This window comes from Protopterus annectens, chromosome 1.part1, assembly GCF_019279795.1.
Source record: "Protopterus annectens isolate FY-2018-M chromosome 1.part1, PAN1.0, whole genome shotgun sequence".
NCBI classification, from domain to species: Eukaryota; Metazoa; Chordata; order Ceratodontiformes; family Protopteridae; genus Protopterus; species Protopterus annectens.
The window spans coordinates 1,888,688,940-1,888,716,421 of record NC_056726.1 but is presented as its reverse complement, the minus strand read 5'-3'; positions in this window follow the sequence as shown (position 1 = coordinate 1,888,716,421).

The following is a 27,482-nucleotide window of genomic DNA, read 5'->3' as shown; positions in this document are numbered from 1 at the left end:
AAATATCATAGCTAGATTTAATTTTCTACTATGCAATTTCAAAGAAAAAAGTGTTTCAGCCACATTAGCCCCGCTGGCATGCACAAAAAAGCCTTTCTTGTATAAATCAAAATGTGTCTCACTTATTTCCAAAATATTGTAACTGTTAGTAGAAAATCCATTGGAAGAGTTTATCACATCTTGATTAGGAGAGATTCTCCATCAATTCCTTCATCTTGTTTTGTTCATAAATATTTGAGGTCCTCTGTAATAATTATCTCATCTTGTTATGTTTGTTCTTTAATCTCTTCAAATGGCAGGGGCGTTAGTTTTCATGCCTAAAAAATGGATGGTGTGGGACCTGTTGTTCTGGAATCCCTTGAAGATTCTCATTCTAGTGACCTAGAAGAATAATTTATAGTTGCGAAATTCTCAGAAGAGCTACTAGACTTATTAAATGGAATTTGTGGATAAGCTGTCTTATTGTAATATGTTCTTTTGTCCCTCAGTAACTTCTTCACTTTACCTACCTTAATGATGACAATATAACTTTCTACCTTTATAAAAATGCACTTATGTTCTTGTTCATATTTAGTAAAAAAACAAGTCTCTAGTGATAGCCTGAATTAGTTCCTTAACCTCCCAAACTAATACATCCATCGTTTTAGTATTAACACAGATCAATATATCAAATTTAGTCTTGTCCAGATAAAAACACATCCTTCCAAGGCAATAAGGCAAGCACAGTTTTAATCTATTGCTTATATCTAAACAATCCTAGACTTCTTCAGAATAAAACCTACTGAATATCACTTGATATTTTAACACTAAATAAGTCACATGACAAATAATAAGCCCAAACAATTAAAGCTGATTTGTTGTTTGAATTTAAGAAGAATGAGGTTGAGACCATTTTCAGTGTGCCTATAACAAGTGTAACATTATTGTAACAATGAAAAAGAAGAAGTTAGATCACAATAGGAAAGACTGCAAGCAGGATAAAGTATATCCCTGCTCATTTTCTAAGAAAACTTCAGTTCATGACAATCAAGGTGACAGCTTAATCAATTAATCTATTTAGTGGAAGTTGATCACTTCTGTGAAGGTAATAACATTACTAATGCCCATGAAACTAACAACAATGATTTTTTAGGAGATTTCACATTAACGATATCAGAGTAAATAGCAGCCAGCAGGTATTACCAGAACAATGAGGACAGATCAGTATTCCACCAATCAGGAAGGAGCTCACATCACAACTGAGGAAGGAGGAAACAGAAAGTAAGTGAAGGAGGAGGATGTGTAAAACCTAGACCGTACCTCTCAATGAAAAATGTGGCTCTAAAATCATTCACTAGAATGTTATAGAGATTACTCCAGCCTTCATGATCTTTTCAGAAAAGGCTTTACTTATATCCTGCGATGCCCTTCTCTAATATAGACTGCATTAAGGAACTGAAATTATTCATGTGTACAAAGAACATGGAACTGCTGTTAGCTGAAAAGCAAGGCAATGCATTGGTAAGTAATCATCTAGTACTGCCTAAGAAGGGCATGTTTAATCCCACTTGATGGTTTATGAAACCCTGTATAAGACTGATCTGCATGATTTGGCACACAGGAAAGGAAAGGAAACATACATTTTATAATCCATCCAGGGATGAATCTAGATTGTCTTCCACTTTAAAAAAGAACAGGCTTATTTATGTTATGAAATCTGACAGTGGGTTGGGGGGGGGGGGCTGTGCTTATGGAGTGACATGATTATGATGGGAAATGACTTAAATGTTAATGGAAACTTCCAGGTACCAATCTGTGTCACTTAACAAGGTAAATACTGCATACAGGCGCATTGACACATAATGTTATGATCTGTTACTGAAAATTTTTATTTCATCTGAGTTGCTTAAGTTCCTACAATTTAACCTTCCTATTATTCCAGTATTTTTTGAATGTCCAATGTCCATAAGTGCCTTGTCATTCCAACACTGAGATGCATAGTTGCCTAGGAAAGTCCAAAATTCAGATATATGCTAAGTAAATTGATTACAAGTTAAAGCAGTTTTTGATGAGAAATGTATTCCCTAAAAGTTATGAGCCAAAATGTATTTGAACAAGATGTCATTTGTGTTACAATTGATACAACTGATCATTTTTGTTTGTATTCTACACTACATTGGAGTTCATTGGTTTAATGATGTCGTGATGGTGAACAACTGCTTCACCCACCATGATCTAAGAATGTCGGGTCTATATTATTTTAACAAGGTTTTCTAACTTCGAATACCATATGGGTGACACCATATGGTTGAAGTTAGAAAACTTTGAATACTGAAAAAAAATAAAAAAGGTCACCTAACATGCTAAACCAGGGGGCAAGCCCCCTTGCATCCCCCACACCCCCCACTCTTTTAATATACCAACTCTGAGATTGCACTACAGTGCAGTAAAGGGATGTATTCCCTTTACCACATTATAGTGCGGTCTTGGAGTTGTTATAGTTAAAAAGCAAGGGGTGTTGGGGGCACAGCCCTCATGTGGGGCTTGAACCCCCCTGCCTTCAACCCTTAGTTTAGGGTTTAGTCTTTTCTTTTTTTTTTTTTTTTTTCAGTATTCGAAGTTTTCTAACTTATGGTATTCGAAGTTAGAAAACTTCATTCAAATAATATAGACCCAAGAATTTATTTTATTTTATTTTATTTTACATTTGTTGACTGGGCTAGTCCAACTGGATATATATCCATTTTCAGTAGAGGCCCGGGGAGAAAAGCTCCAAGTATAGGCAGTGACATATCACATATTACATACAAACAACAAACAGAAATATAAAGTTAAATTTTTTTTTTTGGTTACAGATGTGCAGACATTATAATTTATATCTAGTACAGTGCAGGATAGCATATTTAGAGTAATAATACTGTTATAAAGTACTAAGAAGGAAATCTTGTTAAATACTAGTTAGAGGCAAGGCTACTGGTTAACCCAGGTAAACATAACAGAACAACAGAGCAGAAAAGTCTAGGGAGAGTGAGATGGGGATTTAGATATTAGTCAGGGTTATGGCAGGGACATCCACAGTGTCTATTAAGGTATTCTTTAAGGTATTTTTTGAAAAGCAGTGTGGAAGAAAGAGATGTGAGTTCCCTTGGAAGCAGGTTCCAGGTTTTTCCCACTGTGTTAGTGAATAGTGAGTCCCCTGCCTGGTTATTTGATTTAATAGTGGAAACTAGAAGCTTATTAGCTGAGCGTAGTGTTGGCAAATTTTTATATGGGGTAGTCAGACTAGTGAGGATTGGAATATTCTTGGGGTGGTAAAGGATCTTTTGGGTGATGGTGTATTGTTGATAAAGTAGGTGGTTTTGCAGTTCTAACCATCCTAGTTGTTTGAGGTTGAGACAATGGTGGGTTCTGAAAGGGGTACCAGTGGCAAATCTGGCAATGTTGTTATAGCTGGTTGCAAGTTTGCTAAGGTTGCTTTTACATAGATTGGTATAAATGGCAGAAGCATAGAACAGGATAGAGATAAGGTGGGTCTGGGCAACAGTAGTTCTAGCTTCTGGTGTAAGGAAGGGTTTGATTCTATAAAGGGAGCCTAGATTACTGTTGACAGATTTTATAGTAGTATTAATATGATCATCATAGCTAAGATTGTGGTCTATTGTAATTTCTAGGAGTCGGGTTGTAGTGTCTGGAGTTATGACAGTTCCATTGCTGGAGGTTACTGTGAAGTGAAATTGAGGAGACTTTTGAGTAGGAGCAAAAATCAATAATTTTGTTTTTTTGGGGTTAAGAAGGAGGCAATGCTGCATGAACCAGTTTTCAACAAGATTAAATACTGTTTGGGTGAGGGTCTGGAGAGAGGTTAGGGACTTAGCTGAACATATTAAAGTAGAATCATCTGCATACTGTATACAGGTGGCTTGTGGAATTTTGGTATTTAAATCATTAATAAAAACTGAGAAGAGAAGAGGGCCTAAAATAGAGCCCTGTGGTACTCCAGTGTTAACAGGGAGGTGCAGAGATAGGTTATTATCCCAGAGTACTGCTTGCTGTCTGTTTTCTAGATAGGATTTAAACCAAAGTAGTGCCTGTGGGTCAAGGGATAGGGCTTTTAATATGTCCATAAGTAGGTGATGGTTAACCATGTCGAAAGCTTTTGAAATGTCAATAAATAGAGAAGAAGGAAGAGAGTTTTTGTTACAATGTTTGTTTATATAGTCAGAAAAAGATAGCAGGGCAGTGGTGGTACTATGAAATGGCCTGAAACCATGCTGAAAGTTGGCAAGTAAGTTATTATGGAGAAGGTGGTCAAGTAGTTGTTGGTGGATGCATTTTTCCATTATTTTGGCGATTGGAGAGAGTAAGGCAATTGGGCAGAAGTTAGAAATCTCAGTACAAGTACCACCCGTATGTAGAGGGATGATATGGGAGACTTTACAGATGGAAGGGATTGTGCTTTCTGTAATTGTTCTGTTTATAAGGATGGAAATGGGGTAGGCAATGGCTTTAGCTGCTATTTGCAGGTATTCAGCTGGTAGACAGTCAGCAGAAGGGGTGCATGGTTTGAGTTTCTGAAGGCAGGTGCAGACAAGGGATGTAGTTACGGGTTGTATATGAAAGGAGGGAACTGGGCTGTTTGTGGTGATTAATGGGTTAGTGCTAACAGGTGGTATTGTTTTAGCTAGAGTTTGAATGGTTTCAATGAAGTAGTTGTTAAAGGCATCAGCAATTTGCTTAGGGTTGTTATGGCAGATGCCTAATGGGGCAGGAGTTTTAGAGTGCCCTGGTGGAAGTAGCTTGTTAATGCCTGACCAAAACTTTTGTGGTTTTTGCTGGTGGGTTTGTTGGAGGTGAAGGTAATAGTTTTTTTATTGAGCAGAATTTCTTTCTTGGTGGCATTTCTTAGCTGTTTAAAGTAAAGGTAGTCTGATGGGTTTTTGGAGGATCTCCATTTTGGCCCAGATTTTATTACGTAGAAGGATATTTCGCCTGTTTTTTTAGTGAGCCAAGGTGCAATTCTGGTTCTTATATGGGTAGAGCGAGAGGGGGCATGGTATTCTAAGATTTGTAGGATTTTTGTATTAAAGTAGGTCACTGCTTCATCAAGTTGAAGATGGTGTAGTGGTGACCAGTCACATGCCTTAAGTTCATTCTGGACGATCTCTGGAAAAAAGTGTTTTTTAGAGCGTGAGGTTTTGAAGTTATTTGAGTTGGGGCTATGGGTTTTTTGTTTAATTATGTGGGTTAGAGCGTGGTCACTAATGTCATCTGGAAGGGTACCTGGTTTATATTTCTCAGGATGGCTGTTGATAATGATCCATCTAGGATGGTTTCCTTACTGCCTGGGTTGTGAATTGTAGTAGGAGTGGTTATTATTTGGGAAAAGCCATATAGATTTATGTGGGCGATATAATTAGGGGAGTTACAGGTGGCCCAGTCTATATTAAAGTCACCTAGCACTATGGTTTCCTGAGGTAGGTGAGTAGAGAAGCAATTAAGGATGTTTTCAAGAATATTGATATTAGTACCAGGGGGAAGATAGGAGCAAATTAAGTAAATAGATTTACAGTTGTTAATTTGAAGTTTGTCAGTAAGGGTTTCTGCATTAGTATCTAAGGGTAGGAGCACATTGAAGGATGTGACCTGAAGTTCTGTTTTATAGAGAATGGCTACACCCACACCCCTTTTGGCTTTGTGGTCACATCTCAGGATGTTGCATCCAGGAGAGGTAATTTCATGGTAATGAGTTGAGGGCTTTAGCCAAGTTTCTGTAATACAGAGGATATCAAATGAGTGCACTTCTAGGAGTGCATGAAGTTCTGAAACTTTATTGTTAATGTTACGAATGTTGAGGTGGGCTATCAGGAGTAAGTTAGTGGGTCTTTTGTGATAGTTATAGTATGAGAAGTAGGATTGAGTGGGTCATTGGCAATGTTGTTATTGGGGCCAGGGTTTGGATGAATGTTGTCATCTAATAGGGGGTGTTGTTGAGGTGCTTGTATAATCTTTAGAAGTTTGTAATAGTTATTTAAAGTTTTCTTGTTTTGAAAGTAACTAACATGGTTGGATCTATGATATTTTGGTAGTATATAGATAGAAGTGGAGGTTATATTTATATGGTTGAGGGTGTTAATGTGAGAAGTAGATTGATTTTCTTGGCGGGGTTGGTGAAGTTCAGTAAATGAATAACGTTCATAAATGGTTAGAGTATAGGGTATAGTAAGAGAAACTAGGATAGAAGTTAAGAGTAGAAGGTTTGAGTATGTAGTCCAGTATTGAGGCCATTAGGAAGAGTCGGATTACAGGAAGAATAAAGATTGAGTGAAGAGTATACTATAAGATAAATAGAGGTGGCTGTAGGAGAGAAAGTTGTATAAAGATATCAAAAGGATGATTAGAGTGGAGAGGGTAGGGAGAGGATAAAAGAGCTGTAAAGTTGTTAAAGGAAGTAGTAGTTGGTGTGGATGGGTAGTTACTTGGCAGAGGTATGTGATATGTTGATTAGGGGAGGGGGTGTGGTATCAGAAGTATAAAGCTAGCTCACTGGGAGTGGGTGGGAATTGGGGGTAGGGTAGGGGAGCAAAATGAGCCCGAAGGGTGAACGGAGCGAGTTAATACAAGTAACTAAAAAATGTCAGCAGAAACAATCTGTAAGCACCGACTACTGAGGTACTTTCAGTTGGTACAGGTAAGTGAGGAGGGAAGGATACAGTGGTTGAGATGGTGAGGGGTAGCTGAGCGCAATTTAAGTGGAAAGTAGCAAAAAGAGTGTTAAAGAAAGGGCAGGGGAAAAGTTCCTTCTTTCTTTGTTAGATTAGGATCAGATCTTTAATTAGGTTCAATTCTGGGGAGAAAAGATAGATGTACAAAAGAAATAGCCTAGTTCAGGGTGCCACCTACTGGCCACAAATTGTATAGCAACCAAAGCTAGGGTACAGAGATGGAAGGTAAAAAAATTACAAGGTTCCATGAACAATTATGGGAGAGTGCCCAGGGAGAGGAGAAAGTATAAATATTAAGGGGTAGAGAGGGGGTATGGCTGCTGGGTATCCTGGCTAGGTAGAGTGCCTCAATGGATGCACAAGGTCTTAAGCCAGTGTTCAGCTTTACAGCTAGGTTAAGATAACACATACTTTCTTGCCTCCTTGGTAGCAGGGTTCCTAAAACCAGGCGGCAAGTTTCTTTTTATATGAAGAGATGCTTAGAATAGTTTGCAGGGGTCCTTTTCACTAGGTAGGTAGAGGTATCAAAACCTTGATACAAGACAGAAGATTTGAAACCTATGAATTGTAGGGAAATAAGAAAAAAAATAAATAAATAAATGAAGGGTAAAAAACAGTCATTTACATAGACTCAGGTAATCGTACAGCATTTCCATTCCAACACACTTTTAAGCATTCATTAATGCAATTTCAGACATATAGTCTAGAGGCACCATTACACAATGTCAACTAAATTTTTAGATCTCATGCTTGTAAACATTTTTTTCAAGGGCAAGTATTTAAACAGATAGCTGTTATTGCTATGGGGGCAGGATATGCCTCAACGTATGCCAACATGGTGTTCTATCTATGGGAAAAAGGTATGTTTTTGTAAGTGAGTTGTTTCAACATGTTTAGATGTATCTGCACTTTTTAGATAACGTTTGATGTAAACAGCTAGACCAGGACATTTGGTTATGTTTAATGAATTTTTGAACTCTGCAACAATTTTTTTTAAAATGTACACACTTCTGGTCTTCTGATTTGCTGAATTACCTCAATGTGAAAAGTCTTGCACAAAATTTTATGAGCCAGTAATACATTGGAAACCAAGTTTTTCTGATTCTTACATAGATTATCAGAGTTATCATCCACACAGACAAAAAGCTAGTATAGTAAAGGACCATATGATGAGAATTTCATGAAAAACCTCCAGAGAATTACTTTTACAACAGGAATTAAGAGACTTTAGAGAAGATATTTTTAGAATGAGGGTATCCACATGACTTATTAAGATATGCTAAACTACAAATTTTGAATGAGAGAAATGGCAGACTTAACCCAATTGCTACTGTCGGTGTGATGAATAATCTATCAGTAGTGACCTCATAAATAAAGACATAGATGCCCTCCAAACCCTGGATTCTACCTAATTTGGCTTCATGAAGGGCAGATCCTGCTTTGTTAAATCGGGTGGATTTCTCTAAAAAGTATGACCAAGGCCATCAATAGGCAAATCTGTGCACACAGCATACCTCAACTTGGCAAAGGCATACGACACAATCCCACATTCAGGCATTACCAATAAATTTAGCAAACTGAATGTAAACCCTTTTGTTGTAAAATATGTTGCCAACTGGCTCACAAACCACACAGGTCTGCCTAAAGGGCCCATATTTATAAAGGAACAATGCAGAGTCCCTGTAATCACAACTACGCAGGAAAAGCTGCACTCTCTAAAGCCAAAAACACAGCATCCACGGGACCGGACAAAATCCCAAGCTGCATTTTACATGAAGTTCAGAATGAACTGGCTCCCCACTTAAGCACCATGTTCAATAATAGCCACGCATCAGGTTTTCTGCCCACTGAATGGCACACAGCAACAGTTATCCCACTCCACAAAGGGGGAGTCACCACTGATCTCGGGAACTATTGAACTATTAGACTGACGAGCCTGGTCTGCAAGGCCATGGAACGTATCATCATGGAACTGATAAACAAAGACATTGGAAACCTCCATACTCTGGATCCCACCCAGTTTGGGTTTGTGAAAGGCATATCATGTCTCCTGAACCTGATCGACTTCTTTGAGGCAGTCAACAAAGCTGCAGATGAGGGTAAGGTGGTTCACACAGCCTATCTTGACCTCGCAATGGCTTTTGACACCATCCCCACATTCTGGAATTATAGCTAAACTCACTAAACTAGGTATAAATCCCTACGTCACAAGACGGGTTGCCAACTAGCTCACTGACAGAACCCACACTGTAAAAGTTGCAGACTCCAAATCTGACCTCAAACCAGTCACAAGTGGAGTACCACAGGGTTTAGTCCTGGGACCTCTCCTGTTTGGTATCTACTTCTCTGAAGTACAGGCTAACACAGAAGGCCTCTGGCTAATGAAGTTCACAGATGACTGCAAACTAGGAGCCATAGTCAAGTCCCCAAATAATGTGGACATCCTACAAAAGGGCCTCACTGAGACAGATGCCTGGTGCCAGAGCCATGGCCTCAAGCTCAATGCCAAAAATTGCAGTGTCATCCCCTTTGGTAAAAACTCTGTACCATTTACTGCCACATAGGCAGCAATCTACTTAACAACAAATGTGTGATAAGAGACCTTGGGACCCAGGTGGACAGTAGTCTCTCCTTTGATAGTCACATTGCCTCAGTAGTCAGGAAGTACATCTACGTGGCACACCTCATCATAAAAGGGTTCTCATCCAGGAAAAAAAGAGGTCATTGTTCCCCTCTATTTGACACTCATTAGAACCATTATAGAGTACAATGTCCCTTTTGGAATGTACCTTACAAGACACCTGTAGCAGATGGAAAGGCCACAGAAGTACCCCACAAAGATGATTACTGGCCTCAAACAGATTCCCTACACTGATCATCTCAAAAAACTCCAGTTTTACTCCATAGCATATCGCCTACTCCGAGGTGATCTCTGCCTAACATATAAAGCTATGTCAAACCCAGAGCTGTTGGACATGCTGCACCTAAAAGAATCCCAATCCCTCCGAGCTACATGGTCTAGGGACCTAAACCTTGTCACAACAACAAACAGGACATGCTGGAGGGATAGATTCCTGTCCCAGAGACTTCCCATACTCTGGAACAGGCTACCCATCTATGTCAAACAAAGTTCTTCATTAGCACTCTTCAAGAAAAATCGTGATGAGTGGATGGGAAATAGGAAATACACCCCGGGGATAACTTCTGTGTGTCTGCTCGACAGTGGCACAGGAATATAACTTTCTTGGGTGGCATAAGCCAGGGAACCCTGTTGGCTAGGCTTACATAGGCCCTTGGGCCAATAGCCTAGTACCTACCTATGAACCTATGAACCTATGGACACACTATCAAAGTGGGTGACTCTTCATCAAACAGCAGACCTCTTACTAGCGGGGTGCCATACGTGTTAGTGCTGGGCCTCCTACTGTTTAGTATATACTTCTCAGAAGTTCAGGTCAAAACTAAAGGGTTGTGGCTGACCAATTTGCAGATGACTGCAAACTAGGCGCAATCATTGAATCCCCAAATGATGTCAGTATACTCCAGGAGGGTCTCACGAAGATGTATTAGTCACAGTCTCAAACAGAATTCAAAGAAATGCATTATCATTCCATTTGGTACAAACAATGTCCCCTCACACTATCAGATCAACAGCAGTACTCTAAGTACCCATAATGTGGTAAGAGACCTGGGATCACAGGCTGATCATGATCTTAACTTTGACCATCACTTGTCTACCATTATAAGGAAAGCTTTCCATGTAGCTCACTTCATTAGTAAAGGTTTCACCTCAAGAGAAAAAGAAGTTATACTCAGCACTTATCCAGCCCATAATTGAGTATAATGCCACATTCAGTATGTACCATTCTAAGCACCTGCAACAATTAGAGAGACCTCAAAGGTTTCTAGCAAAGAATATCAAGGGAGTCCAGCATGTGCCTTACATGGATGACTTATCTCCCTGTCTCTATACTCTATATTGTATAGACTTCTTAGGGGAGACTTATGCCTGGTCTACAGAGCAACCCAAGTCCCAGAGTTAATAGACTTACTGCATATCCATAAATCAAATGGGTCTACAGCTACCTGTTCCAGGGACTTAAATAGGACCTGTAACTTAAATAGGACATGCTAGACGGACAAATTTATCTTCCAGTGAATGACACGTCTTTGGAACAGGCTACCAATTCATGTGAAACAGAGCTCTTGTATGACGCTGTTCAAAAGGAACCTGGACAACTGAATAGGCATTGTAAATTCTTACTGAGGATAGCACCCACAACCCTCCTGGATATGGGCAGTCATCACTAAATGCAGTCTTTGGTATTGACTAGTACTTCTACAGTATTATATTGTGTTGAAACAGCTAGGCTTAGAATGACCTCCAGGTTGATAAACTAGTAATCTCCTATGATCCTATGATCCTAAGGACAATAAATATCCCTCAGGAATTTTGTGTTACCTTATTCTCACTAGGCTTCCCCTTTTATTAGAATTGTTTTTAAGAATTGCAAGGCAGTACTAAGAGCAGATCCTAGTTTACAAAATAAAATCGGAATTGAAATTAAGTCTGTTTTTTTAAAAGAAAAGGGAAAAAATATATTAATAATTTACTAGAGTACAGCCCCCACAGTGAAAATTAAAACTCTAATATAATGTTTGTGTGGAGCCTGTACACAATGCTCAGTTATACTTAAGGGAAATGGACTTCACGTGCCACCCAATTTTGTAGTAAGTTGTAATTTTTCTGAAGAGCTTTGGAGGTTGTTTATGTTGCAAAATGCAATTCTTGCAGTGTAGTCTACATTGGAAAAACTGAACGTTCTTTGAGAAAATGCTTTTATCAGCGCATATGTATATCCTTAAGACTGATGATGCAACAAATGCTGTATATAGGCAGTCAATTACCTGCCAGGATTTTGTGCACTTTCATTTTTTATCTTGGAAAAGGTAGTAAAGCACTTGAGGGGACGTGAGTGGAAAACTCACTCAGAGGTATTTGAACTTTTCTGGCAGATTAAATTCAATACAACACTGTTTCCAAGATTAAAATGAATTAATTTTCACAAGCAGTATATTAAAGATGAGGGCTGCCATTTTATTACAAGAAAAATGGCTGCTTTAACAATGCATTGTGCAAAAATATGTTTTTTTACCATTCTGTTTTAAATGGTTGTGTTTTTATTTACTGTCTGTTAAAATGTATTTAAATGTATTTGATCATGTGATTCTCCTACTACTTATCATGTGACTTTTCTAGTATTAAAATTTGATATGATATTCAGTAGGTTTCATTCTGAAGAAATTTTGGATTGCTTACATGTAAGTGCTAATTTAAAACTTTGTTGGCTTTGTTCTACTACCTTGGATAGACATATGGCCAAATTTAATAAACTCCATGTAGGAATAGTATAAGTCCTACAGGGAGTGTACTGTGGCCATGTCTGCAGCTCCCCCTTGGCAGTGCACCTTGCATATAAATGAAGGCACGCTGCTAAGAGAGACCATGTAACACAGTTACAAAATTGGTGTAGTGGGTGTGTTACAGTGTCTGCAGACGAGTAACACACCCCCTGCACTGTGAAAGCACCAGATGGCACTTAAATAATAAATTGAAAGATATTTAAATATTTTTTTTGTGTTTGCATGGTGCTTAGCAATAGAGATGCGCTAGACATCTAAAAATAGAAACCAGATGCTTTTAATTATTTAGGAAAGGTCAAGTTTAAGCACAGCTAAGTGGGTTTGTGGTGTGTGCTGGGGTGCTTAGCAGTGCTTAAACATAACTGAAAGCTATATGTAAATGTAGATCTGTGATCATCATTCCTTGGTAGCTTAATGGTTTGAGTCACAGCCTTGTGTGCAGTAAGTGCATGGTTCAAATGCAGGCCATTTAGCTTTTACATGCGATAGGAAAATGTAATAAAAATATTTTTTGTTATTATGTATACATTGACATTTGTTAACTGGGTTAGCTCAGCTGGACCAGAAACACTTTTGTAGTTGAGAACTGAGGATAAAAACCCCAGTTACACATAAGTGTCCAATACATTAAACTCACTCTTCAAGATAATGTAGATAAATGTATAAGGTTGGGAGATATTAAATTAAAATAGATACGCCTAATAATAAAGTATCATTAATGAACAATTACTTTCAATATTTTTGAGTTTATTTTTTTTTTAAATCTGGTTTGGCCATAGCTAAACTCTGCTAAGCATTGCTAAGCCAAGCCAAGTAATGCTTAAACAGGACCTGTTTTAGCAGTACTTAGTAATGTGCAGCTTTGCCTAGCTGGTTTGTGCACCGATAAGCATTGCTAAGCATTGCCAGTTTAAACACTGCTCAGCTAAGCTTAGTGGGTTTGCACGGTGCTAAACTTTGCTTAGCATTTTTAAAAATGGTCCAGTGGTGGCAAGGGATAGGAGAACAGCCTTATTTAAGCTGAACAGGTGGAAATACAGCCATAACTTGTTGGAGTTTGATCCATGCAGGAGCTATGCCTGTAGTTGGAGAGGGTGCGCACTTCTGGGTTCAGCGGTGGGGCATGTTGGAGTCCAGGGTCATAGCTGGGCTCCTTGTAAAAGACCATGACAACTGGCTGCTGCAGGGCTAAAACCAGAGGTCCAAATACAAATCTGAGGCCTGGAACCAGCTGGCACATGACTTCAGAACTGCAACTGGCATCCCCCATACTGGTGAGCAGGTGCATCACCACTATGATGACCTGAAGCATAGGAAGGGGGAACTCTTTGCCCAGTGGATACAAGATGCTCAGGATGACAATGCCCAAGTTTGGTAAGTATAGGAAACACTTATTTACCAAAGTCTAGTATGAACATCTGATAGACAGGTACGCATAATGGTGTGTTTCTCTCCCCACAACTGCAGAGGAGAGAGCTCGCAACCTGGAGACCCATACAGGATGCCTGGCCAGGTTGTGCTAAGAGGGTGGTGAGTACAAATATATCCTGCAATATATACTAATGTAATTAAGAAAGAGTGCAGTAGTAACTGCCAGTAGGTATATTCTGTTTTGAGTGTTCTGCAATGAATGTGTTCATAAGCCTAGACTGATATAAGTGAGTAAAGACAGGTACAGTTCAATATACATGAAAGTATGAAACCTGATAATGTCAAGGAAAGCAATTTACTACTGCATTAATAAAGTTAAGGAATAACAAGTGTATACTGCATTAATAATTATGTTCTGGTAATAAAGTGTAACTGGATTCATAATGTGAAGGAAGTAAATTATCTGAAATCATATATTTCAGGAAATAAATTACACCTGCAGTCAGAATTATTAAGGAAATAAATTTAGTAATGCATACAGTGTGGCATAATAAGCTGTCAGTCAATGCCTGTATTACATAAAGTGTTTAAGAATACAAAGACTGTTAGGGTCAGGGTGTTCATGTGGTGATCCGGATTTAGGCTTGTCCTCCTGGTGAACGGAACTGCCCTGACTGAGTTCAAATGTCAGACAAAGCACATGGACAGAATTTGTCCATTTTATAAATATTTACCTGTGTTTACAGACGCAGGTGTTTTGGCACCTGTCAGCAACTTTTTATGTTGGCAATACATAATTTGGTGGGGGTGGTTACAATACATAATCCACGGTGAGGGGTGTTTCCATTCACATTTGACTATTTCCTGTATGCATTCATATGAGGATTATTATTTTGGACATGAATTAACTACAGGTATGCAGTAGTACCGTAAACAAATGTGAAGGTTTGTTGCTGTAAATATGTACGGACCTCTGTAATACACTGTTGTTTTCTGGCAAATCAGTAGCTAATCATTAAAGACTGAAGTCAGAACATAATGACAGACAGTTGAGTTTCAGACTTCATACTCTTCAGGAAATTAATGCCAATGTACAAACTGTTATTCTATCAACTAAACAGTGTCACTGCTCGACAGAGGCACAGCAAAATAATGGGTATAGTTCCCCATACTAAAGGGGTGGCATAAGCCACAAAACGATGGGCTAGGCTTGTAAATGCCCTCAGGCAGATAGCCTAGTATGAACCTATGAACCTATGAACTGTTTCATGTCCCCCTCAGTAAAGGTTTCTTGTGGCAAATGGTGTGTGTATTTTGGGTTGTTGGTCATGAAATTGTGTATTACAAGTGCTGTGAAGTAAACATGGGTATAATACCATGAAGTGAATGAAGGCTGGCTAATAATGAATTGTTTTGCTAAAGTGTAGATGTGGAGCTATACTCCAAGATATACTGCATTATGATGTTTTTTCTGCACTATGGCATCTAAACTTTGAATAGTAATGTGTAAGGTAGTATAACGTGTTCCCTCAGGGTTGCTTGTGTTAACCTTTGCATTTCAGCTATATGCATTCCTGAATGTAGTTATGCTGATGCAGGCAAGTATATAACTGTAATAGCTATAGACTGCAAATATACCATTTGCAACTGTATATGGGTCAGCTAGCCAACCCAGCACCCCAATATGGTCTGTAAAAATCACACATATCCCCATCCACTAGGGGCTAAATGTGTACACCTGCATCCCAAGTAGTAATACACAGTTCACCTACTATCTCTGTCATGCATACATCTCATGCATGTGTGTTCAACTGTCACTGCAGTCTTGTGTGACACTCTACCTACATTACCAGGTCAGAATTTGTTACCAGCTGAGCTCTAGGCACATATAACTCATTCAACACAAAGCAGTGGCTCAGTAGCTCAATTTGTTAAATGATATGTATGTTGTTCAGTTTTTTTCCACATACAGGTCAGGGTTTGAATCCAGAGACAAGTACTAATATATATTTATACAAACGGACAAGCACTACTCAATATGTATAGAAACAGTTTTGCATTGTTAGCTGATGTTCTCCTCACAAGAATTACAGGTAAATAAATTGTCTGTCCTAACTGTTCCAATAATATACTAATTAATGTCTCCAGATGTACTAGTGTGTAAACAGCATTGCTCTGCAAGATAAGACTGCATTAAATTAAATGTCCAGAAGTACACTACTATTCCAAGTTAATAAGACTAATACAACTGCTTATTGTTGGTATAGCTGTATGCCTAGTGCATCTGTGAATGTCTACTGATAATCTAACCAGATGCCTGTCAAGGAGGGCAGGATATGTCTAAACTCTCTGTACTATGCACCATACACGTGTCTCAAGTGTCACGCTGTCACAGATAGTGATCAGTGTTGCCAAAACCCTTGGACACAGATTTAACATCCAGTCAAAGTATGTCAGTAGCACACTCACACAACATCAGTGCACAGTACACCTTGGTAGTCATATATTTTCCCCTGACATGCAATAGTCCCCTCTAGTAGTGTACCTGTAGGTGCTACAGCTTGGCCCATACTGTCCCATGTGGATAGCTTGAGAGGTATGTATGTGCTACGGAAGATATAGGGCACATGTAGACATAAAAGTGAGGGCAGACGTGTAGAGTATAGAACAGAACTGTTGCAATAAATATAAGCCTATACTGTTGTTAATGGAATGTCTCCCCCCAACCCTTATCTGCATCACAATATCATTATTGTTACACTATGGGTTTGGTTTCCATTTCACATATGTTGTTCTCAAAACTTTATGTTGATGTTAGGCCTTGTGTATAATTATTGTTACATATTAAAATAGTTGCATATTAACATACCTTTTTGAAATACCAATGTTGTTCACCTTTAGCCATGACTGCTACTGACATGCTGTTACAACACTGACTGTTATTCCATTTATTGTTGGGTTCTGTATGCTACACAATTTTATTGTTCTGGATTAATTGGAACACCCATGCATGCTGATATAACTAACATTTAAATGTTTTGTGTATGACTAACCTATACACTTTGACAAAAACCTCAACACCATAGCAAGAGTGGCTAGGCCAGTACCTGCAGACCAACCTATCCCACCTCATCAGGCCATGGCAACAGGTCTCAGCACATCTGGGACCCAATTTGGAACTGCCCCATCAGCTGGTGCTGCAGCACCCAGGGGTGTAACGGCCTCAGAAAATGGGACCCACCCCCTGCGTGCAGGCAAATAGAGGGAGTGGTCACTCAACAACATCTCCCAGGGATGGTGTGCAGCATTGTCCAGCATGACATGGACAATCAACTCCACCAGATCATGGGCAGACAGGGCAGGCAGGCCTCTACACCCAGCCTCCAGCACAGCCACTTTCAAGGCAGTGGAGGAGCAGTGGTGACTGCTTATGGGTGGGGAGCTCTTTCTAACTGCTACCATCTGGAGGCACTTGTTCTGCCGATTCCATAACACCTTCACTGTCCAAAGTGTTTACCACCCTCATGTGTCAAACACCATCCCTGTCTGCTGTCTTGTCTGTTTGTAAATGCTACTTCTCCTACCTGACCTAACTCCCCACACATACCTATATCCTTTCCCCAACATCCCACTCTCTCCTTAAAAAAATGGACATCTTTCCCACAAAAAATATATATATATATATCACCCCATACATAGCTCTCCATTTTCGTCAAACCTACACTGCCATCAATCAATCATCACAGCAATTAATCAACAGAGTTATGTTACCCACACCCCTCCCTCTGGGATGTGAGGGTCCAAATTCCAAATTGCCCACAACATACACAGCTGTTGCTGTACAAGAAATGGAGAGCTATGGTCCTTTCATACATCTGTCCTGCACATCTCTGCTTGCCTTTCATATTGTTTTCCCCACTGCGTGCAACCATTTTACTACTTTTCTTCCACCCCTTTTTTCTTTTCTTTTTTTTGGAAATAGTGAGGGTTTAAGCAGGACTAAGTGCTGCTTGGCATCGCGGTGTGCAAACACACTTAAAGCTGCTTAAAACTGCTTTAATCACCTTCTGTCTGCCATGTTTCTGCACATCAGCACAATTGCCACCCTGACAAGTCTTGAACCCAGGACCCTAACAACTATGATATAATGCATTAGCCCACTAGGCCACTCAGCTTTGAGGATTAGTAGGTGTTTCCATAAACTTATCCTGTTTATCAGTGATGCACAGCTGAAAAATATTCAGCACCTGCTAAGTTTCAATTCCAGAAACCTGTCGCCTAGAGCAAGCTGCATTAGTCCACTAAGCCACTCAGCTTTAAAAACTCATAGGTGTTTCCATAAACATATCCTTCTTGTCAGTGACTCACTGCTTGTACATATAATGGGACAAATGACAATGTACGTGGGATGGGTCTATATTAGAATGTTAAAAGGGCAGAATAGCGAACACCCTTACATCGACACATATTAAACAAAATGCCTAAATCTCAAATGGCCAGAACAGCGATTTTTTTTCCCAGGGAAAAAAAATCACTGGGCCATTGTTGGGAATTTGCCATTTCCTCCACTGTAGTGCAATCTCAGAGTTGGTATATTTAAGTAGGGGGGTGTGGGGGTGAAGTCCCCCACTTTATTTTGTCTGTTGCTTTTTGTTTTTGGTTGGCCCAGCAATTTTCTTCCCTGGGGAAAAAAATCACCATTCTGGCTGTTCAAGATATTGATATTTCATTTAATATGTGTCAAAATAAGGGCACTTGCTGTCCTGCCCTGTCGACTTGCTAATCTAGACCCCTTAGGACTATGATACAGACACCAAACCAGTACACAGACAAATACATTTTGATGGATGTACATGAGGTTTAGGATATCAGGTAGAGATGACAATTGCAGACTGTTGCAGAATGTCCACAGTTGTGCCACCTACATTTAGCACACTTGTCACACAATCTATGCTGTGTGCTGATGTACTGGCAAGTTAGTACACATGGATACTATGAAATCATGACAGACAGTTCAGTGTCACATGTCATAGACATCCGTTCACACATGTTCATGCCAATCCTCTGTACCAAACTGTATACATGCCCATATGTCTTGCAAATGCACCTGCTAAAGTATTCACTCCATAGCTCAATCGGTTACATTCCTAGCATGCTTAACAATTGTCCACCCACAGTCCTGGCTTCCATTCCAGTGTGGTGCATGTCAAGTACATGACTGTTGGAACAATTAAATGACTGAACCATGCAATTTCAAGCAGAAATGGTTGTCGCTACTGCAGCCACTGCCACTCATATTAGCATCTCAAAGGCCTTTAGGTTGGGACACACCTCTCGTATATGTATAGGTGTCCCAAATGTTGCCTATCACTCTCTGGATGGCACTATTAAATAACATATATACCAGAGGCACATACTTCACCTGGACTAATATGGGTACCCTCACTCTGGCTAATCTATGACAACAGAGCTGACACTGCTCTCTCACTCACATATTCAGCTTGCTGTCCCACAATGTGTTCACAATCCCCAGTATGGCTCCTGGGCAGAATGCAGCAGCTGCAGCCTGCAACATATGCATTAGTATGTTCAGCAACCTGCTACAGACCTAGAATACCTCCCCAAACACCTAGAACAGGGAATCTACACAACACCCATATATGAAGGGGTGGGGGGATGATCAAGTGACAGGGACATGTGTCAATGTCTTCCCTTACAAACATAAACAGCTGATAGACCAGTGGCTACTGCAGCAGCATGCATATTCTAATGCAAATGATGTATAACACTCACATCTGTCTGTCACATTACTGACCTCAACCATTATTGTTAAACAGTAAACTGCCACATAATCAGAAAGTCTGTTCACAATAGCCAAACATAGCATGCAAAACTGTGGATATACCACATAAATCCAAACCATGGACAGTATTTCAACCTACCCTCGCTGATTCTGTAGTCCTCACACCTCGATAATGTTCTTCACACAGGCCAGGAAAAGGGCAAGGCCTATATGAAGGCCACAAATATGGCACTGTGTTGCCATGACTTCGGCTAATGAAAATGCAACCCAGCTGTTCTGAATGCAATTAGCAAGTCTAAGCCACAGACTGGTGAACAGATAATCAGCTGTTCATGAGCATTACCTACAAAAGGCAAGCTGCTGCCTGTGGTACACAGGTCTGTGACTTTATCTATGATGACAGACTGTGCTATCCTAGCATTCTACCACAGGATTTCTGCACATAAAGAAGTACAACACCATACTAGGTATGTATTAGTATTCCCCATGTAATTGGATGCAGTTGGGGGATGCAGGCATAGGAAATAGGGATTACCACAATAGAGGTCTGTGGTACATTTCTTGGAATTACATGTCACTGTTAGCTGTCCAGCAGCTACAGGCTTCCCTTTTGGCTCTGTCTGCTGTGACATAGATCACAGCTCTTGCCCCTGAGTACCTCCAGCAATGATCAGCTTATGCACGAATGTGACTGGATTGTGAATTAGACAATAGTGACAGTCAGCAGTGGTGGATACAGCTGCCATATTACATGATGTACTGTCAGTCTGCCCCTCTCATGCTGTGAATGTCACACAGGCATAGTTCAAACATTGCCCAGGTGTTCCTGACTGTTCCTGACATACTCTGGCTAGGTCAGTTTGTACTCAACACCTGTATATCATCACCTGAGAGCTATAGCTAACATATCTGTTGACCCCCTACAGCAGGACAGCAGGTTATAGCCAGTAGTAGTGGGGGGATACTGGCTTACAATCAGCAACTGAGTGTACACATTGAGCATGCAACATGAGGGAATTAATATAGTCACAGATATTACAGTACCATAACTGTTTTCTGAGGTGTCTAGCCTGTGACAGCCAGATTCTCCACAGTCTGTAAACAACCATTACATATTGTCCAACTGATTTCCAGACATCCATATTTGTCTGGCAGAGGGTCCACATATATCAGGCACATGTACACATTCTGCAAACATCTGTGTACTGCGGATGCTGGACACTCACAAGGAGGATACCCTACAACATGTTTGCATTGCTTTCTGTAATTGTGTTTCACAGATGTTGCTGGACTGTCCACATACACCTGTGGTATCACTCACCTATCTGTTGGTTGGTGGATGCATGACATGGTACTGGTATGTCGTCCATAGGGGACACACCACAGTAGATGGCAGTGATGGGAGTGGATACTTAACAACACAGTCCACCACAGCACACAGGGCCATAACTGGTATACCTAGGATCATATAAGATTACTAGGCTACTGAGGCCCTTACAAGCCTAGCCATTAGTTTATCCCCAACAGAATCATTAATCAGCATGTATTGCCTCTGTCATTGAGGGACACAGGTGGGGCCCCTGGGGCAAGTTTGTGGTATCCCATCCACTAATTATGGTTACACTTGCTGATGGTCTGCATGGTACTCTGACATGTATGGGAAGTGCATTCCTGAGACAAGGCAGTATCTGGGAAACAAAGCTGTCTCTCCGTTAAGTTTTGTTGATGTCGCCTATCAGATTCAGGCCTGTTGTGCTGATAATGTGAAGGGAAGTAGACTCACATATATGGGACAGCTGTTGAAGAGCAGGGTCCAACACTGGGTTGTAGGCATGCCATAGCCCACCTCTGGGCAACCTATCTGATACCGAGTGGAGCACTACTGATTAGAGGTTGTCTGCATGGGACAGGTGTTCAAGTGCATGGATTACCTTTTGGTGTATTACCATGGCCTTTCCAGTTGTTGCAGATGTCTGGACAGGTACATATCAAATGGGTCATTGTACTAAAGTATTCTTGTACTGGCTGTGGGCTATACAGAGGTAATGTCCACCTTTTTTCTGGATGTACTCATTTTACCTATGACTTTCATCATATACAAGGCCTTTCTGACCACTGCCACTACATGATGATTGAATGTGACAGTGTTATCAAACTGACTACCCAGGTCTGTCAACACAGTTTGTATGTTTATGGGGCTGCAATTGATGTGGCAAACAGTGGGACTGTATCCTTGCCATATGATATGATGGCACTGTTTTTTGCATTTAGCTTAAGGCCAGGACCTTGCCACCTATCTGTACTTGATGTAAGACCCTGTTGCAGTGTGTTAACATCATCTGGTGGGTCAACGACAGATAGCACACAACTTACAGTCACCACAGCCTTAGTAAGTACCTCCATATGTGAGTGGTGGCAGTTAACACTCATGCCTAAATACATGTGGTTTATGTAGGGGCACTGTCTACCCACAGGATATTGACATGTATACATATTGCACACAAAGGCAACACAGAATAAGGTTGCCATCTTAATGAATGCTCAATGTTGGACATTTCTTGTACTATTGTTAGAGCTGGCTGGATAAACCATACCCACAAGTGCAAAGGATAGGACATCTCTTGGTCTGCCAATATGACATCTTATTTTTGAAGCATTTCCCTAGGTTATGCTATGTCACAGAACATTCAGGTATTTCTGATGTAAAATGACTAGTTTCTGCAACTATTACATACATGTAGGAAATGTTTGTTGTCCTACATTTTTGGGACTTATTTATTGTTTTAGTTGTTTTCACAGGACATACCTGGCCAAACATAGACTGCAACCTGTATAGTGGGGCAGGTGTTGGACCTAACACAGGCACACTGCTGCAAGGAGATATATGTACACACACACACACACACACACACACACACACACACACACACACACACACACACACACACACACACACACACACTCACACACATGAACTGCCCTTGTTTAGAGTAGAACTCCTACCTGTCTAGTTGCACATACAATAGTGCTACGTACATATCATATGTGTCATGGAGCTTATATGTTTTTCTACTGTTGGACAGTACTATTCAGGTTGATGACATCTGCAGGTACTGTAAAGGTTGCCACTTGGGGGTTAAAATGTTTGCACAGGCCCTTAAAATGGTATAACTGTTGCACATAAACACAGGGAAGATAGCCACACTGCTGCAAGGGGATATGCATACACACACACACAGTCACCATTTCTGAGATTAGAACCCATACCTATCTAGTTGTATGCATTAGGGTACTAGGCACTTACTGCATGCACCACAGAGATTATGTACCTAACTGTGCATCTAAAGTGGTTGACAGCTGCAGGCTCTGTAAGGTAATCCAATGGGGGATTAACAGGCCCTCAAAATGGTATAACCATCATACATACACACAAAGCAGCCACACTACTACAGGGGATAGTCTTCACACACACTTGCCACTTCTGGGATTAGAATCCCTTTCTATCTAGTTGCATACATTAGAGTGCTACATATTCATCCCATGCACCATGGAACTTATGTATGTAGAGAGTGTCTAACTGTGCATCTAAGGTGGATGACACCTGCAGGCCCTGTAAAGTAATCCAATGGGGGGATTAACAGAATGGAACAGGTAATAAAATGTATTGGCATTGCACAGACATAGGCAAGACATTCGCACACTGTCATGGCAATTTACTGACACACATGTATTGAGTTGCTACTGTTGAGATTAAAACCACTACGTATCTAACTAGATACACTAGAGTGCTATGTACTTACTGCATGTACCACAGAGATTATGTGTATGGTGAGTGTGCAATTGTTCATCTAAGTTGGATGACATCAGCAGGCCCTGTAAAGTAGGCCACTGGTTGGGTTCACAGGTAGGCACAGGCTTTAAAATGTATTGGCAATGTACGCACACATAAGCAAGAAATAAACACAGCAGTAGCAAGGTTATATAATTACACACACACACTCACTGAGCTGCTGTTGCTGGATCAGAACCACTACTTATCTAGCTGTATATACTATAATGCTATGTAGTTATCACATGCACCATGGAGCTTACGTATTTAGATAGTGTCTGCCACTGCTGTTGGGGTAGATGGCATCAGTAGCTGCTGACAGGGAGACCACTGTTGTGGAGAATAGTAGTCACAGGGCCATAAAATGAGGGTCCATTGCACAGATATAGGTCTTTTGGGCATGAGCATTCTGCTGTATGTGGAATATATAACCAAACACATGCACACACACACACACACACACACACACACACACACACACACACACACACACACACACACACACACACACACACACACAAACACACACACACACACACATACAGTGGCTGAAGTGAGATGAGAACCCCAACCTACCTACTATTACACACTAGTGCTCACCGTACTATTTGCATATGCCACTGGTTACAGTTGGTGAATGACTAGCTGCAGCACTACATCACTCTATGCCTTTCTGGGTCTCTCTCTCTCTCTCTCTCTCTCTCTCTTTCTCTCTCTTGCTTGTTCTCTCCCCCACTCTGTCTGCCTCTCTATATATGATGTGTGTGTGTGTATGTATATATATATATATATATATATATATATATATATATATATATATATATATATATATATATATTAAACTCAGCAGATCCAGATATGTCTTATATGTGCCACATATGGATAGATAAGGGTAATCACGTCTGATGGGGTTAGGAAAAGACAGTTAAGGTATACAAATCTGTCTGTATGCAGAGAGATATATGGACATCACAGTTCTGTAGTCAGACGTGAGTTCAGACATGGGCTGAAATTAACTAAGTGTAGGAGCATGCCCAGTATGACCATCAATACTTACAATGGGACTCCAGGCCAGACCTACCAGTACTCCAGTCCAGGATTTTGTGTGCTACAGCCAAATGTCTACTGAACCTGCTGAAACAGTCCAGCAGCTCCCTGATATAATGCTGAGGGATTCCCTGTTTGTGTGGTGTCCATACTATCTGACCCATATATAGGGTGTGCACAGAGTGCATTGGACTGAACAGAGTTTGTGTAATATGTCTGGTACATTTTACATAGTACTGTGATTTCTTGGTACATCAGTGGCAGATCATTATAGCTTGATGTGAGGAACCACTGACAGACATTTTGGTTACTGACTCCATACACTGCAGGGAACCAATGCTACTGAACAAACTGTTCTATTCTGCACTTTCTACATTTGACTGGACATGAGTTACTCCTTCCCCTTATATGTGGGTGTTTATCCTTCCCTGCTCCAGTTCCTGGCTTTGCCCACAGTTGCTGCTCTATGTGGTTCTAGATATGCTGTGACTGAGGTAAGAGATGTAACACCACACACAGGGTCATGTACTTCACACCTCTGACTGTCCCTGTTTTGCAAGTTGTCCAGCATTGTATGCTCTGGTCCTCAGATGGTTGGTGTTATGCTGTTATTGTAAGGCTACATGTTGCCCATACCTCTCAAAGACTTACAGTCAAAAATCTGGACAGAGCCATATATAATGGTGGGACACAGGCCCAAACATGGGGACATGATTTTAATATTGTTCTTACAAACATAGATAGTTGGGTAGAATGGTTTTATTAGCATGCATTTTGTAATGGGCATGAAGTCTGCATCTGAACTGTCATTATTTTCTCACAGCAACCTTTATTGATTTGCCATTAGTTTGCCAGATAACTGCAATGTTATGAGAAACAGAATAAATACAGTATATGAGGCATAAATGTGGAGATTCTGTGAAACCCTGTACATTTGTGGGGTATGGATGGTGCCCACTGACTTGTTTTATGTAGGAATAATGCAGCAGATGCTGCACAGAATATGGCCGCTGAGTGATTCAGAAAACAGCTGATCAGACGTGCATGAGCTTGGCAGCACTATTCCTACATGGACACCACTGCTTAATGCTAATTACCTCATTTGCTGATGAAAACTATGCAAATGAGGTGAATTAGTGATTCAGCAAGCAGACAGGTGTCCATGCAGGAATAGTGCAAGAAGCAGGAATGTGTTAAGTTAATAGCTGAACACATTTCTGCAGATTAGAAAATGGAGGCATGACAGCTCATAATAAAGCATGTATTATATCTAGTAGGCATGCCAATGGCTAAATATATGGCTATTGGCATGATAAATAGTTTCAATTTTGTAAAATAAAACTTTTTTTTTTTGGTCGATCTCAGCTGTTTAATCATAGGGCAGCGGTGCACAAACAGGATCATGCCGAAAATTAAAAAAAAAAATGGGAAAAATCAATTTTTTATAGAAATCTGCATTTTTTCATTATAGTCAATGGCAATCAGAATGAAAACAATACCAGGACATAATTGCTATGGGTTAAGGCCCAGTGTAAGCGTGGTAACTATGGAGTAAGGCAGTGGTGTATGCAAATGAGGGTATTTATACTGAATCATAAATTTCTTCTAAGTGTCAGACTGTAGGTGCTCTAGCACCACTGTGTAGACAGGAGGAGCAGCTAACATGAAAAAGAAGGTGTGTGTCATGCTTGCTGTAAGCACATTGGAGCTCGGTGGCCCATTTTTGCCCTTAGCTAAGCACAGCTAAAGAAGGGGGTGTATCTGAGGCTGCATTGACTTATTCCATGAAATGGAGAGCGTGTTCACATTCAGGGAGGGCCAGTTCTGCTTAAAACTGTTTACTTTAGCTAAACAGGCGTGCGTAGCATGCACCAGGCCTAAAACAAACAAAAAAAATAAAAAAATAAAACATGGGAAATAGAAGAACAGTTTACATTTGAGCAGCGGGTATGAGTGGCACACATCGGGGCTTAAACGGGGAGGAAATGGGAAGGGGAAACAGCAGAAGGAAGGCAATCAAGGAGGACTACCACAGCTGGCAGGTGGAATGTATCAGGATCAGCCAATTACGCAGGCAGCAGCCCTGCACACTACTATAAACTATGCTAATACCTTTCAGTCTGTTTTATCCCCACAAACTCTGCACCACTGGTGTACACATTCCGGGGAATTTTAAAATGACAAATCTAACAAAACATGTTAGGGGCTGCTATTGCTCTAATCTATCAGCATGTGCTAGAAACTGAGGGTGGTGAGGAGGATAATGCTGGCAACCAACTCAGACCGAGGAGGAGGAAAAGTGTGTTCAGACCCAGGATAACCTTCCAGGGGTTACAAGATCTGGAGATAGTAGAGCACTACAGGGTGGACAGGGACATACTTCAGCAACTTGTTGAGCTGTGACGGGCTTGTCTCAGCCCTGAAACCAACAGAGGGGAACCCATCCCAGTGGATACCAAGGTATGTGTAGCCTTAAGAATACTAGCTACAGGTACTTTCCAAAGATCAGCTGGGGATATCATGGGGGTCTCACAGGTATCTGTGACTAGGATAATCCACCGGTTACTGGATGCCATGTGACCACATGACGATGAGCACATTTACTTCCCCAGCACCCGTGAGGAGAGGACCAACCATATGCATCTCTTCCATCATGTAGCAGAATACCTGGAGGTACTGGGTGCCATAGACTGCATGGACATCCACATCAAAGCACCAACTGGTGACCAGGGTAAGGTCTACCTAAACCACAAGGGGTTCCACTCCATCAACTGCCGGGTCATGTACGATGCCCAGGGCATTATCATGAATGTGTGTGCTGGCAGCCCTGGAAGCTATCACTACTCCCACATCTGGCAATCATACAGCTGTACTGGGCATTTGCCAGTGGGGACATCCCATATGGCCATCTGGTGGGGGATGCTGGCTATGCACTGGAGCCATGGATGCTGACACCCATCTGAAATACACACACACCCGCACAAGAATGTCATAATGAGGCACATGCAAAAACCAGGATCATTACAGAGCATGTGTTTGGGATGCTCAAGTCACGGTTCTACTGCCTTGACATATCTGGTGGAGCCTTGCAGTACTCTCCAGCCACATGTGCACACATGTTCATAGTATGTGCCATGCTATACAATATGATCCTGCAGAAACTGCTACAGCAGGAACAAAATGGGCAAGGACCACACAGCCCCCCACCATTGCCAAAGTCTCCACAGGCACACAGGGACTCGGAGGAGGAACATCCTGAGCCTCCCTCTGTAGGCAGATGGAGGCATGCCTAGTATGCCCTGTCCTT